The following is a 17,080-nucleotide window of genomic DNA, read 5'->3' on the forward strand; positions in this document are numbered from 1 at the left end:
CTCACTTGTCTGTAGCTTTAGTAATCCTGAAGACCTTGATTAGCTTGTTCAGGGTGGTTGATTAGGGTTAGAGCTAAACTCTGCAGGACAGCGGTACTCCAGGAACGACGTTGTCTATCCCTGAAGTAGACGTTTGAGGGACAGCCGATGATGTCCATAGGCTGGCATTATGCAAACAAACGTAACAGGTAATTGATAACATGAAGTGAGATCGGACTTTCTTACATTCATTTCAGCACAGTAGTTCAGAATCAATTCTTACTTTTAGGAGACAAAACTTTATTTGTTATGCAATTTGATCTTTAAACCTTTGCAGACCTTTGTATATTTAAAAACAGCTATATTGCAATTCATGAAAGGTAATATTGGGGGAAAAATAATATGGCCACTTCAAATATCAACCAGATTCTCAACTAAAACTAGAGGAGCTTACAAAGAAAGTCCAGAGATTCCCTTTCTCAAAGAATGGACCAGTGACGGCTTCTGCTTCTTCCAAGAATGTTATTCTGCAAAGAGAAGAAAAACTACATGAAACAGTCACAGCTGAAAAAAATAATGTATGGGTACATAGCATTATTAAGGGCCAAGCACGGAAGGTGCTTAGGCACCTATTGTATCCGTTAGCTTGATTTTTTTTCTTCCGCCGCAAGTCTATGGCAGCCCATAGAACCGCTTGTGGGAAAGTTGTGAAATTTGGCACACTGATAGAGGACAGTGTCAACATTAACCATAGCAAATTTGGAGTCTCTAACTCAAACTCTCTAGCGCCACCACTTGTCCAAAATTTCAATATTTTTATGCTAATAACTTTTGAACCATAAGGCACAGAAAGAAAATTCTTTTTTTCCTTTAAACCCTTCTCTCATGCCGAGTCTAAGGACCCCAAAATTCAAAAATCACGAAGTTTAGTTTTTTCGCTATTTTCAATTGTTCGAAAAACCTACTTTTTCGAACTCGTCCTAGACAGTCCAATTTTCACGAAAATTGAATCAGATCATCTTCAGACCATTCTGGCCAAAAGTTATGGAATTCAAGTTGATTTGTCCAACCGTTCTCGAATACCATGAGAGCAAATTCTACGAAAAGCACGCAAAAATGCTTGTGAGGCTATATCGCCGCAACGGTTTGGCCTATTGAGACCAAACTTGGTGTGTGTTATAACAAGCATGACTTGAGACTACCTGCAGTGTTTCGACACTATGCCCCCTATTGGTCAGGAGATATGAAAAATGCATATTTTTGCTCATAACTTCTGAATGCTTTGGCCAAAAATCACAAAACTAGTCTCGTTAGATTTGGTGCATCATGCCAATGTCAGGCATTTTGGTTGTCGGCCATTTTAAATTATGTTCTAAAACGCTGTATTTTACGAACACATTAGCGTATCTTTATTAAACTAATTACAAAAATCTTCAGCTCCATACCCTCATGGTACTCAAAAAGTTTGGGGGCAGCGCCACCTTGTGGTCAAAAGTTATGATGAAATATAGAAAAATGCTAATAACTTTTGCTTACTTTAGCCTATTGTAATCGGACAGATATTGATAGATTCCTTGGATCATTTCAAGAACACTGATACCAATTTTACCAATATTGGCTAAACTTCCTGTCCACCATTTTGATTCATGTTGACAACCTACTTTTTCGAACTCCTCCTAGACCGTTGGTCCGATTTTCACCAAATTTGGCTCGGATCATCTTCAGATAAAGCTGGCAAAAAGTTATAGATTTCGTGTTGCTACAAGCAACGGTTTTTGTTTAGCTCATGAACGAATTTGCTGGAAAGATGCCAAACTGCATCTGAGGGCTGTATCTCTGTAAAGGTTTGACATATTTACACCAAACATGGTATGTGCCATTGTCACCTCACACTGACCACGGCACATCAATTTGGTAACAGCGCAACCTATTGGCAAAGAGTAATAAACCATTCATTAACCTTTAATTATAAAATTTCCAAAAATGCTAATAACTTATGATTGCATTACGCTATTGTAATGAAACTGGTCTCAAAATATTCCTTGGGTCGTGCCGACAACAGACATATCAATTTTTTTGTAGGAAATCTGAACTCCTTGTCCGCCATTTTGATTTATGTTAAAATCCTACTATTTCTAACTCCTCCTCAACTGTTGGTCCGATTTTCACCAAAATCGAGTCAGATCATCTTCAGACTGTGCTGACAAAAAGTTATGCATTTCGTGTTTCATGACAAAACCGTTTTCATACAGCACCGTTACAGATTTTAGGCACAGTGCCAAAATGGTTCTGAGGCTATATCTCTGCAAAGCTTTGACATATTTGCACCAAACTTTGTATGTTCCATTGTCACCTCACACTGACCATGCCACATCAATTTGGTAACAGCGCCACCTATTGGTCAAGTGTAATAAACCATTCATTAACCATTAATAATTACATTTATAAAAATGCTAATAACCTTTTATTGCATTAGCCTATTGCAATGAAACTCATCTCAAAATATGCTGTGGCTTATGCCGACAACATAGATACCAAATATGCCAGAGTAAGCTGAACTTCCTTTCCGCCATTTTGATTTATGTTGAAAACCTACTTTTTCGAACCCCTCATCAACGATTGTTTCGATTTTCACCAAAATCGAGCCAGATAATCTTCAGCCTGTGCTGACAAAAAGTTATGGATTTTGTGTCGATAGACAAAACCGTTTTCGCATACTACAGCAACGAATTTGAGGCATGATGCCAAAATGGCACTTGTAGGTGTATCTCTGCAGTGCTTTGGCATATTGACACCAAACTTTGTGTGTGTCATTGTCAGCTCACACAGAACACACCACATTGATTTGATAAATTTTTATCCTATTGGTCACACTTGATAAGCCAACAAATCACGCTACTAGAGATTGTATTAATGATTTTTCTGCCATTACAATTACAATCATCCTAAAATTGCTTTTATTGCTCATTGTTGCATTTGGTGTGATGCTCCATGCCATGCTTAGCCCCTCAACTTGCCACTGGAGTGCTTGGCCCCATAATTGCTGATTTATTTATTATTATTATTATTATTATTATTATTATTATTTCTTGTATATTCAACAAATGAATTATAATCATTTTTTTTCTTAGACTACTGTATTTTCAGCTGAATAGTTTAAACCAGGAGTGCCTAATCAACAGTGATATGAATATTGAGTACTCCTGCCCTGAGAGCAGTGCATAGTTCAGTAAAAATAACAGTAATATGAATTCAAGATTCAAGATTTTTTTTTTTTTGTCACATACACAATTATATAGAGAATATATAACCAGCAGTGAAATGTGAGTCAGGTCCACTCCATGGACAGTGCAATTATTACAGAATACAACACAGAGGAAAATATACATAAATAAAGGTATGAAAAAATGAAATAAAAGTAAACAATAAAAATATAAGAATAAAATATAATAAAAAGTATACTGTAGAATTAAACAGAATAGAAAATAAAATGTGCATGAAAGTATACTGTAGTCTTAAATATTAAGATACACAGGAATGTACAAGAGGCGAATGTGCAAACAGGTTGACACTGTCAGTATGTCAATGTAAGGTAGAGAATGATGAATATCTTTATTGATTAAGTAATTATTAAGTGGATTCTTGTAGATGTTAAGAGGCTGGTTTTGAGTTTAGAAGCCTGATGGCCTGGGGGAAGAAACTCCTCCTAAATCTCTCAGTTTTTCCCATCAGGCTACAAAAGCACTTACTAGATGGCACTAAAGTGAAAAGACCATTGCTAGGGTGGTTTGAGTTCTTGATGATTTTAAAAGCTCTGCATTTGCAGCGTTTGAGGTAGATGTCCTGCAGCGAGGGGAGAGCAGACCCTGAGATGCGCTCAGCTAAGTGCATAACTCTCTGCAGGGCTTTGCAGTCTTGACTGGGGCTGTTCCTCTACCACACTGAGTCAATACACTTTCTATGGTGAAACCCTGAATTTTTTCAGCTGTCGCAGATGGTACAGTCTTTGCCTGGCTTTATTTACCTGTGTTTGAATGTGGGTAGACCAAGTCAGCGATGTTTACACCAAGGTACTTAAAGCTGCTCACCCTCTCCACAGGGGTCCCGCTGATCATAAGAGGAGTGAAGCTCCCACGGTCAGGGTGATGGAGTTGGAGGTGAACTGGCCTACTGTCACCACTTGAGGTCTGCCGATGAGGAAATCAAGAATCCAGTTGCAGAGTGAAGAATTCAGGCCGAGGTCCACGAGTTTGGAAGCTAGCTTGATGGGGACTATAGTATTGAAAGCTGAGCTATAGTCGATGAATAACAGCCTTACATAGTTCCCATTGCTGCTGTCAATATGTGTGAGAGAAGAGTGCAGGATGTGAAAGATGGCATCTTCAGTAGATCTGTTGGGGCGATAGGGTCCAAAGTATCAGGGATGGAGGAGCAAATGTTGTTCTTTATAAGTTTCTCAAAGACCTTCATGACTGGTGATGTGAGGGCAACTGGACAATAGTCATTCAGGCAAGAGGGGTTATTGTTCTTAGGCACAGAGATGATGACATATTTTTTAAAGCAGGTGGGAACCACCGAGGTAGCAAGGGACTCATTAAAAATAGATGTAAACAAACTAGCGAGCTGATCAGCACAGGACCTCAGAACATGGCCAGAAATCCCATCAGGACCTGTTGCTTTCCTGACGTTCACTCGCTTTAGAGCCCCCCGGACCTGGTGCTCTGACACAGTGATTACGTGATTATCGCTGCTCTGACTGCCGCTTCCTGATGCACTGATCGGCAGACTCGCGCTGCCTCGGTTGAATTCAAAGTGGCTGTAGAAAGAGTTTAACTCGTCAGCCAGCGACGGTTCTGCTCTCACAGCTGCAGAGGATATGTTTCCAAAGGCACAGATGGTTCTTAGTCCTTGCCACATGCGTCGGGAGTCATTTATTTGGAAATGGGACTCTATGCGTTCCCTGTATCTGTGTTTTGCAGATTTTACTGCCCGTCGGAGATCATAGCACAATGTTTTGTACTCACTCATGTTCCCCAACGAGAGACCCGCGTTGTATGCAGCAGTGCGTTTGTTTACCAGCGCGTCACTACTCCCTGCACTGGGAGTACTTGAACAAGCCTTTGTTTATATCCTGGTGTGAGGAAAATGCGGCATGGTCCGATTTGCCAAAAGCCGGTAGTGAGCGAGCTTTGTAGGCATTCTTAAACTGAGAGTAGCAATGATCCAGTGTATTCAGTCCTCTGGTTGGACAGGATACATGTTGATAAAAGTAAGGCATAACCTGCCTGAGGTTGGCTTTGTTAAAATCCCCTGCGATGATAGAAGCAGCGTCAGGATGTTTGTTTATGTAACTGCTGAGCACATCATGAAGCTTAGACAAAAGCCAAGCTTGTGTCTGCTTGTGGTGGAATGTAGACAGCAGTAACAATGACCGATGAAAACTCCCGGGGCAGATAGAATAGGCGGCAAATAATGGATAAATGTTCCAGAAGAGGCGAGCAGGAGCGCGACAGAGTGGAGATATTCCTGGGGTAAATAAAAACACAATCTAAGTGGAGCGACCTGGACGGCATCCGAACTCAGCGGTGCTATCTTGGAACTATTGAGTACTCCTGCCCTGAGAGCAGCACATAGTACACTAAAATAACAGTAATATGAATATTGAGTACTCCTTCCCTGAGAGCAGCACATAGTTTAGTAAAATAACAGTAATATGAATATTGAGCACTCCTGCCCTGAGAGCAGCACACAGTATACTAAAAACAACAGTAATATGAATATTGAGTACTCCTGCCCTGAGAGCAGCACATAGTTTAGTAAAATAACAGTAATATGAATATTGAGTACTCCTGCCCTGAGAGCAGCACATAGTTTAGTAAAATAACAGTAATTTGAATATTGAGTACCCCTGCCCCGAAAGCAGCGCACAGTTTAGTAAAATAACAGTAATATGAATATTAGGTACTCCTGCCCTGAGAACAGTGCATAGTTCAGTAAAAATAACAGTAATATGAATTCAAGATTCAAGATTTTTTTTTGTCACATACACGATTATATAGAGAATATATAACCAGCAGTGAAATGTGAGTCAGGTCCACTCCATGGACAGTGCATTTATTAAAGAATACAACACAGATGAAAATATACATAAATATAGGTATGAAAAAATGAAATAAAAGTAAACAATAAAAATATAAGAATATAAAAAAGATAATAAAATATAATAAAAAGTATACTGTAGAATTAAATACAGAATAGAAAATAAAATGTGCATGAAAGTATACTGTAGTCTTAAATATTAAGATACACAGGAATGTACAAGAGGCGAATGTGCAAACAGGTTGACACTGTCAGTATGTCAATGTAAGGTAGAGAATGATGAATATCTTACTGATAAAGTGATTAAGTGGAGTCATGTAGATGTTAAGAGGCTGGTTTTGAGTTTAGAAGCCTGATGGCCTGGGGGAAGAAACTCCTCCTAAATCTCTCAGTTTTTGCCATCAGGCTACAAAAGTGCTTACCAGATGGCACTAAAGTGAAAAGACCATTGCTAGGGTGGTTTGAGTTCTTGATGATTTTAAAAGCTCTGCATTTGCAGCGTTTGAGGTAGATGTCCTGCAGCGAGGGGAGAGCAGACCCTGAGATGCGCTCAGCTAAGCGCACAACTCTCTGCAGGGCTTTGCAGTCTTGACTGGGGCTGTTCCTCTACCACACTGAGTCAATACACTTTCTATGGTGAAACCCTGAATTTTTCAGCTGTCACAGATGGTACAGTCTTTGCCTGGCTTTTTTTAACCTGTGTTTGAATGTGGGTAGACCAAGTCAGGTCCTCAGAGATGTTTACACCAAGGTACTTGAAGCTGCTCACCCTCTCCACAGGGGTCCCGCTGATCATAAGAGGAGTGAAGCTCCCACGGTCAGGGTGATGGAGTTGGAGATGAACTGGCCTACTTTCACCACTTGAGGTCTACCAGTGAGGAAATCAAGAATCCAGTTGCAGAGTGAAGAATTCAGGCCGAGGTTGACGAGTTTGGAAGCTAGCTTGATGGGGACTATAGTGTTGAAAGCTGAGCTATAGTCAATGAATAACAGCCTTACATAGTTCCCATTGCTGCTGTCAATATGTGTGAGAGAAGAGTGCAGGATGTGAGAGATGGCATCTTCAGTAGATCTGTTGGGGCGATAGGGTCCAAAGTATCAGGGATGGAGGAGCAAATGTTGTTCTTTATAAGTTTCTCAAAGACCTTCATGACTGGTGATGTGAGGGCAACTGGACAATAGTCATTCAGGCAAGAGGGGTTATTGTTCTTAGGCACAGAGATGATGACATATTTTTTAAAGCAGGTGGGAACCACTGAGGTAGCAAGGGACTCATTAAAAATAGCGACCAGCGAGCTGATCAGCACAGGACCTCAGAACATGGCCAGAAATCCCATCAGGACCTGTTGCTTTCCTGACGTTCACTCGCTTTAGAGCCCCCCGGACCTGGTCCTCTGACACAGTGATTACGTGATTATCGCTGCTCTGACTGCCGCTTCCTGACGCACTGATCGGCAGACTCGCGCTGCCTCGGTTTAATTCAAAGTGGCTGTAGAAAGAGTTTAACTCGTCAGCCAGCGACGGTTCTGCTCTCACAGCTGCAGAGGATATGTTTCCAAAGGCACAGATGGTTCTTAGTCCTTACCACATGTGTTGGGAGTCATTTATTTGGAAATGGGACTCTATGCGTTCCCTGTATCTGTGTTTTGCAGATTTTACTGCCCGTCGGAGATCATAGCACAATGTTTTGTACTCGCTCATGTTCCCTGACGAGAGACCCACGTTGTATGCAGCAGTGCGTTTGTTTACCAGCGCGTCACTACTCCCTGCACTGGGAGTACTTGAACGAGCCTTTGTTTATATCCTGGTGTGAGGAAAATGGCGGCATGGTCCGATTTGCCAAAAGCCGGTAGTGAGCGAGCTTTGTAGGCATTCTTAAACTGAGAGTAGCAATGATCCAGTGTATTCAGTCCTCTGGTTGGACAGGATACATGTTGATAAAAGTTAGGCATAACCTGCCTGAGGTTGGCTTTGTTAAAATCCCCTGCGATGATAGAAACAGCGTCAGGATGTTTGTTGATGTAACCGCTGAGCACATCATGAAGCTTAGACAAAAGCCAAGCTTGTGTCTGCCTGTGATGGAATGGATCAAAGGATGTTACAGTGTTACAATGTCCCATTGGAAACTTATCCTGGCTCTAAGATCGTCCATCTTATTCTCCAGAGATTGGACATTGGCAAGCAGAATGCTCGGCAGAGGAGGGCTGTGTGCTCTTTTCCTTACTCTGTTGCGAATCCCAGAGCGTTTCCCGCAGTGTTTCTTGATCCATCGCCGCGTTGGCTTACTCAAGTGGCCATTGTTCATCTCAGCGTTCCAGAGAATCTCAGATGGCCACGATGGGTTGGAGGATAAAGTGTCCAGAAACAGGTTAGTGAAGTGGTGTCCAGTGTCCAAAAGTATTCCTTTGTCGTAAGTGATGAGTGCAGACGATATATATGTAAAAAGAGAGTGCAAAAGAAAGTACAAAAGTAAATAAAAACACAATCTAAGTGGAGCGACCTGGACGGCATCCGAACTCAGCGGTGCTATCTTGGAACTATTGAGTACTCCTGCCCTGAGAGCAGCACATAGTACACTAAAATAACAGTAATATTAATATTGAGTACTCCTGCCCTGAGAGCAGCACATAGTACACTAAAATAACAGTAATATGAATATTGAGTACTCCTGCCCTGAGAGCAGCGCATAGATCAGTAAAAATAACAGTAATATTAATATTGAGTACTCCTGCCCTGAGAGCAGAACATAGTTTAGTAAAATAACAGTAATATGAATATTGAGTACTCCTGCCCTGAGAGCAGCACATAGTTGAGTAAAATAACAGTAATATGAATATTGAGTACTCCTGCCCTGAGAGCAGCACATAGTTGAGTAAAATAACAGTAATATGAATATTGAGTACTCCTGCCCTGAGGGCAGCGCATAGTACTCTAAAAATAAAACTTATATGAATATTGAGTACTCCTGCCCTGAGGGCAGCGCATAGTACTCTAAAAATAAAACTTATATAAATATTGAGTACTCCTGCCCTGAGAGCAGTGCAAACGTTAACTGACTGATGAAATGTCACAGAGATATGAACGAGTTCTGTTGTCGCTCATATGGGTTTCACAGACTGTGGAAGCATTGGAAAAGCGTGTTTTACTCCAGTTACCACATAAACAGCTTTGTTGCAATCAGCTGATGAAGCAGTCAAATAAAAATGCATGCTGTATGATATTTAGACCTTGATTATTTGTTCTGTGCATCTTTATTTGCTAATTATCTTATTATACATTAGAGATGTGAATTTTTTTTTCATGAAAATACATGGCAAATTCACTTACCTTGCAATAAATGCCTCCCACGAAGTATCAGTAATGTATCTGTCTGAAGTATTCCATCCACACGTTCAAATTTCCTGACTCCGCCTCTGCTTCAATTTCATTGGTTGAATCTGTAAACCAATCATTTTCCTTTCTGTCCTCAGAACATGTTTGAGTTAGTAAAACTCCCATTTCCCACCCAGAATGCAATGCAACGTGAATTCAATTCAATTCAATTCAAGTTTATTTGTATAGCGCTTTTTATTAAACAAATCATTGCAAAGCAACTTTACAGAAAATTAAGTTTCTACAATATTTAGTAGTAGCTTATCAGTGATGACTGTTAGTTTATGTGCATACAGCAGAAATATTCAGAAAAATCAATAAAAGACGTAAACAAACAGACGATTAACACTATTAACAGCAATTTTGCAATCGAACTTATAGCAAAATGTGGTAGTTCTGTATGTTGTCTCTGGGTTAGCATCATCTGAGGTCCTCTGAGGGGTTGGCATCATCTCTTCTCAGGTGTTATGGATCCAGACTGGAGCTTGTGTAAATGTTAATCCCGTGGCAAAACAGAGAAACAAATAGAGACATAATTAGCGTAGCTGCTGTTCCAGCCAAGTCAAATTAATTAGTTTAACCCAAGTTAAAGAATAATAATGCGCATTTGATCAGATATAACTGCAGTCCAAAATTATGAGATGCATTATTTGAATGCTTGGCCAAAGAGGTGTGTTTTTGATCTAGATTTAAACAGAGAGAGTGTGTCTGAGCCCCAAACATTATTAGGAAGGCTATTCCAGAGTTTGGGAGCCAAATGCGAAAAAGCTCTACCTCCTTTAGTGGACTTTGCTATCCTAGGTACTACCAAAAGTCCAGCATTTTGTGACCTTAGGGAGCGTGATGGGTTGTAGCGTGGTAGAAGACTAGTTAGGTACGCAGGAGCTAAGCCATTAAGGGCCTTATAAGTAAGTAATTATATTTTGTAACTGATACGGAACTTAATAGGAATCTTGAACATGAACATGAATGAACAATGAATGATTGGCTTCATCACTCTGTCTCCTCTCCACCAATAAGCTGGTGTGTGGTGGGCATTCTGGCGCAATATGGCTGCCGTCGCATCATCCAGGTGGATGCTGCACACTGGTGGTGGTTGAAGAGATACCCCCTTCTATGTAAAGCTCTTTGAGTGCCCAGGAAAGTGCTATATAAATGTAAGGAATTATTATTATTAATCTGTCTGATGATCGTCACCATTGTTGAGATTCATATGCTGATTCTTGATGTCTGTGTTTCTGAACAGTACATGCTGTTTGTGGAGATGATTAATTAATTATCTTTTGCTGAGATCTTGAGAGATTTAATGACTTCTTTTATTCAGTTGATTTCATCTAAGGCTGTGGCTAAAGTCAGTTGTTATTCTTGTGTTTCTCTTTACTTCACTGATTGTGCTTGTTAACTGCAGGTGTTCATCATTAATGCTCAATTAGCACTTAATTAATCACATAATTATCACATTAACTTTAACACCACTTCAGTGTTACATTAACGGTTTCGTAAAGTGGGACCATATATGCTCCAAGCAGTGTTAATTTATCACTCAGGATTTTAATGTGTATGTCTGCTGTTTACTTTTTTCCCCGCCATGAAAGTTTGAAGACCTTTTTTTAGTATCATGCTCAACAAACATCAAATAATCCAGTAGTGCAAAAAGTGTTCTGGTGGGATGGCACTAATAAAAGGTGGCTTACTTACCACCAAGAATGTCATGCTTTGTATTGCTCTGTCTGCATAGCATTTGCCAAGTCAACTGACAAGCCTCCCTTCATTAGTGGTATGACAGACTGGAAACGTGCATCAGCACTTTGAGGAACACGAAAAGAGGATGGCTCACAAAAGTTGTGCAGAAGCATACTTTCCAAATGCCTCTACATCTAATGTTAAACACTTACTTAGTGGAAGTCAGTTGTCCTTACACAGGAAACAAATCCGAAAGAAAGGACAAGTACTCGAGTGTGTAGTTGATGTTGTAAAGATGATTGGAAAAAGAGGCCTTAGCTATAGGTTAGAGAATGAGGCTGCATACATGCTTGATGACTGCAATATTGATCATGGTAACTTCTTGGAGGTTATAGTCCTATTAACAAGTATGATGTCTGTCTAAAAGAGCATTTAAAGGAGAGCATTGAAAAATCTAAGATGATACATCAAACTGGGGCAAAAGGCAGAGGGTCTCTGGTTTCATTACTATCTCCAAGAACCGTTAATTCTGTCATTGATACCATTCAGCAGCTTATTCATGAGACCATTGCGTGAGACATAAAGAATGTTAAAATGTTCTCTCTTCAGATTGACACCATGCAAGACATCAACTCACAAGAACAGTGTTCTGTTGTTGTACAATATGTTACAGACACAATTTATGAAAGGCTTATCAGCATTATCAAATGTAAGGAATCTACTGGACAACATTTTTTCCATCTTGTTTCAGAGCTTGCTGAAAAGCTCAATTTGGACCTAAGCAAGTGCATTGGACATGCTACAGATGGTGCTTCTAATATGCAAGGCCAATACAAAAGATTTTCTACACAGATGTCCAAGTTGTCACCAAATCATGTGCATGTTTGGTGTTATTCACATGTGCTCAACCTAGTTCTTGCTGACACAACCCAAACAGTAATAGAAAGTGGATCACTCTTTGCAGTGGTCAACGATATTGCTGTGTTCTTGACAATACAATACAATACAAGAGGACATGACCATGAAAACAACTGCTCTCATTCAAGCACAAGGATTTGTTGAGAGTTGTGTACAGAAGAAGGATGAAACTGTAAGTGAATACACTGAAAGGTCAGTCAGCTGCAGCTTACAGTGGAATAGCTGACACTCCAGAGAAGGTAATGAATCATAAAGGACCACTAGTTTGAACATGGTTTGATGGCCTTTTAGCCGAGTACAGATCTGCTTTACCTTTTTTAGATCTTGCATGGTCCACTGGAAGCTTGTAAAACAACTTGGACAGGTTAGCTACTTGGGAAAGAGACTCTGATGTCAAAGCCAGAGTAAAGATTGCAGCAGCATCCTTTTAGGTTAACACAGAGAACCGACAGAAACGTAAAAGTCCCAAGAAGGAGGGCAGTTGTCATTACTGTGGTAAAACTAGTTCAATCAGGACCACTTCCGTCAAGTATATTTATGACAATTATATTGCATACAGTTAATGTTGGCGGTATGGTTATGTTCTGGGCAACACTCCACATGCCTGTCCATGCAGCCATGCTTGGACAGAGCAGGGAGAGCAGCAAGACAAACCCCCCTGAGGTACAGAACAGAACCATTATATGCATTCACATAATTACAATTCACAATTACATGAGTTGTAACGAAACGTGATAGAGACTGCTTCCAATGAAGAGACTGTAAAGAAAGAACAAAGTTAGATTGGATTACAGGTTCAGTTGGTGGAGTTGGGGTTGGAGGAAGGAGTTAATTGCAAGCAGCGATGCAATGGAAGAGATGCTGAAGAATGGGAATTTAAATAGACCGCATGTGATGTCAATACTGGATTGGTACACATCAGGAACAGCTGACTGCCGGCTGATGCAAGCGTGACTAACGTGGCCTGACTGAACTAACGCGATGCTCAATACACTGGATGAAAGAGTGTAGGAAAAGCAAGAAGACATTAGGAGAAATGAACAGCTATACTCAGCTCCTACTCAGTCTACTGTACTTACCACTCTGAAGCAGCCCCTCCCCACTTCACCGAACTGTTGGATCAGCTTGCTCAGGTGTTAACTGTTAGGGCTTTGAGTGCTTAATTTCCCCAGTGTACAACAAAGATGAAAGATCCTTTGTAAATAAAACTACAGGAAGGTGACTGTCACTTCCTTTCATTGAGAGAACGTTAAGTACACTCACAGCCTTCAAAGCTATATTACAGCACACTCTAGTCACTCCTATTCTCTTTGGGTTATGATGTTTTGTTATGACTGATGTTCCATTGGAAGATGGAGGTGTCACACAGTACAGTTTGCACACCAACTACAGCATGCAATGTCAACTGTCAACAATGCCAAATCCGGCCTGCCAGAGATTTCCATTCGGCCCCCAGAATAATACTGAATTCAGGAATAGCCTTGTAAGAGGAAAAAGTTTTGGGCTGGTCCTAATACCATTTTTTGAGCTTCGAAGCTTAGGTAGTAATGAACATCGACTATTCGAAGCTTCGGAGAGAGGGGCTGAACATATTTTTCTCTCTAATAAAGGCAGGAATCTGTGTCTGTATGTCCGTTTGCATTTTTATTTGGTGCAATATAGATGGACACGCGAGACGCGACACATTCAGAATTAATAAACTACTAGTAAACTACAGTCAGAACAGTGCGAGCGGAAAGCGGCGCACCTCACGCTAGCAGGGCTTATGCTCCAAGAACGGACACTACACTAGTGATATAAAACGCACACACACAGGTCTGTTAAATTAAGCAATACTTTTAAGGTAGTCTAATATTTTTATGACTAACAAATTGGCACAGTAAGGGTAGATTTAAATAAAGAAAAACGAAAATTAAATAAAGAAAAAACTAAATTTAAATAAAGAAAAACGAAATTTAAATAAAGAAAAACTAAATTAAGTTAAATTAAAAACCAGATTAATTTAGATTGATAATAACGGGTAAAAATGCTAATACATTTTGTTTCTATTATTCTATTTTCCATAATGTCAAAGCAACAAAACACAAGCTCAGACATGCACTTCGGTCCGTACAAACTCCGCTGTTCTGCATTCTAGCCAGATAACACTCCCGTTGCTGAAACACGTGTCGGTTCTATTTCTAGCATGCACGCGTTTACGCGTGGCTCGAGCGCACCTGAGACGCGTGTCTCAGTGTGCAAACTCCAACCTGTTAAATATGGGAGCCGAAATAAAAACGGACACGCCATGGAGCTGAGATGCTCACACAGCCAGTGTGTCGCCGGCCTTATTCAAGGGGGAATGAGAACCGTTTCGCGGGGGATCCCAGGTGTGCAAAAAAAAAAAAACGAATATTCGAATGTCAAATTTTCAAATTGAATACCAACCCACCGAACGAATATTTGTGTCCGTTCCATATTTATTTATTTTTAAATCTAACGAAAAAAAAAAAAGCCTTCTGAAAAGAAGCTTGTGCCATAGCCTGCCTTCAGTCAAGAATGACGATAAACGCGTTGCTCTCATTGAACATCTTTTATTGTTTCACATGCTCATTTTTTTAACAAATGCCAAAATTTCCCTTGCCTGAGATTTGCGCACAATTGCGGTGTCTCAATAACAACCATCAACATAACAGAGAAGAACATGGTAATTGCAAGCATTGCATATCAGCAAATAGTTCTAATGACGAATAAAACCGACAGGCCTCAGTTATTAGAAATGTTACTATTTACATACAATTAAAGTAGCCTGTGATCCAACAAATAAACACAAATAAAGTAAAACCGAGAAAATCTCAGACTAAAATACCTACGTTTGCTTAATGGGAGAAGTTACATTTCCCCTCCATCTTTTTGACATTCCCACACCATCTTTTTGACATCCGGCTTGACAGCTGTCAGGCTTATGCGCAAGCAGTCCTCCAAAGACTGGTTTGACAGTTGGTTCCTCTCATGCGTTTTTATAGAGTTCATTTTTGAGAACGCAGCTTCACAGGTGTATGTTGATCCAAACATGGTGAGCACATACATGGCCAATGTCTTCAGTGTTTTATACTCTTGGGGACAAGCCACCCAAAAGGCGCTCAAGCTTTCATAACTACGGAGAGCTGCCTTTATGTCACCAGCGGCCTGGATGTCAATCAGTTCACTTTGAATAGCCACCTCGTCCGGGGCATCACCTTCCTCACATTAGCGGAGAATTCTCCACCTGGGCTGAAAGTGAACGGGTCACGCACAAATCCAATGACATCCCTGGAAATGGCAAAGTCATCAAATCTGGCAGAGAAATTTTCCCTCAGCAGTGTGATAAATGTCTTCATGTTCTCTGTGACCTTGCTGTGACCCACTGTCTCAAGTGTGCTAAAGTGTAGCACCCTCCCCGACAACGAATCTTTGTGGAAAAGATCAAGTTTGTTTCCAAAGGCATCAAGTTTTTCCACCATATTCACCACAGTTTTTTCTTTCCCCTGTAGTTGTAAATTTAGTGCGTTAAAATTAGAAAATATATCCGTTAAAAATGCAACGTTGCACATGTATTCTGTGTCTTGAATGATGCGCAGGTGGTCAGCTGCCGCTTTTGATTGACTTTGCATTAAAAAATCCACAACTTGATCCCTGAGTTCAACGAAACGCTCCAGTGCTTTGCCCTTACTGAGCCAGCGCACGTCGTTGTGGAGTAAGAGGTCATCATGAGAGGCTTCAGATTCCTGCACAAATTTTCGGAATAAACGGTGCTGTGTGCTTGAATTCCCCCTGTTTTGTCCATAACCTCTTTAAGATCGCCACTTAATTTTGTGCACAGCACGCTTTGGTGAATGAGACAGTGAAGTGCGTTAATGCTGGGAGCGACAGCCTTAATTCTGCTCACTACTCCCCTGTTTCTTTTTTCTGCCAATCATGGCAGGAGCACCATCTGTGACAACCAGGTTGACTTTTTCAAATGACATTCCATGCTTTTGAAATAGTTCCTCCAGCTTACCAAAGATAATAGCGCCAGTGGTCAGGCCTTCCAGTGGAATCAAGGCCAGCAGCTCCTCTTTGAAATCTTTGCCATTAAAATATCTGACGAAAATGCACATTTGGGAAATGTCAGTATTGTCGGTGGACTCATCAATAGCCAGCAATAGGTATCTGGCTTCTTTGATCTCATCAATTACAAGTCGCTGGACATCCTCTGCCAAAACATGGACATGGCGAACAGCAGTTTTAGCAGACAGAGGTATCTGCTTAACAGACGCAATTATCCTGTCCGTAGATATGTCAGTGGCAAATTCCTCCAGAACAGCCACCATGCACTCCTTAAAAACCTCTGCATCGGTAAATGGCTTGTTATGCCTGGAGAGTACCCAGGCAGCCTGCAGAGACACACTTGTTGCCCTCTCTTGTTCAGTTGAAGTTCGGTTAATAATTCCGCTGGCATGGGAGTACTGAGATTTCAAAGCAGCAACTTTTCTTTGACGGGCCTCTGACTGTTCAGGATAAGACTCCTTGAAGCTTGCATGCTTTGTGCTGTGGTGACGCCTCAGATTGTACTCTTTAGCGACAGCGACAGTTTCGTTGCAAATGAGGCACACAGGTACAGCATTTCTAAAAGTAGGCACTATGAATATGTACTTATCAGTCCATTCTTCATTAAAACTACAGTTCTCTGAATCAACTTTTCGCTTAAGGCTCTTTGAGAGTGCCATTTTTCATTCAAATATATTCAGAAGGCCTTTCTTCTAGAGTTCTCCACAAACTACGACCTGCATGTGACAGTGATGGACAGCTTGACAGCCTCACAAATATGAAGCCTAAAATATCGCTATCACCCCCTGGTGGCTTGCTGCAGTACAGTTAATATGTAAAAAATAACATAAATTTGGAATTAGAATTAGTATATCAAATAATAACATATTAGGATACAATTCAAATTTTATTTTATATTACGAGTATCTGGGCCTTAAAGTGTCTGCAGAGAAAAATTCTGGCCCTTGGACAAATATAGTTG

The 17,080-nt window shown here is 40.6% G+C and overlaps 1 pseudogene; it reads right to left on the reverse strand.

The window, feature by feature from the left end:
• Positions 1-15,230: 15,230 nt before the first annotated feature.
• Positions 15,231-16,778, reverse strand: LOC122142470 (annotated as a pseudogene).
• Positions 16,779-17,080: the final 302 nt, after the last annotated feature.

Source organism: Cyprinus carpio, chromosome B25 (assembly GCF_018340385.1).
Source record: "Cyprinus carpio isolate SPL01 chromosome B25, ASM1834038v1, whole genome shotgun sequence".
In the NCBI taxonomy this organism is placed as follows: Eukaryota; Metazoa; Chordata; class Actinopteri; order Cypriniformes; family Cyprinidae; genus Cyprinus; species Cyprinus carpio.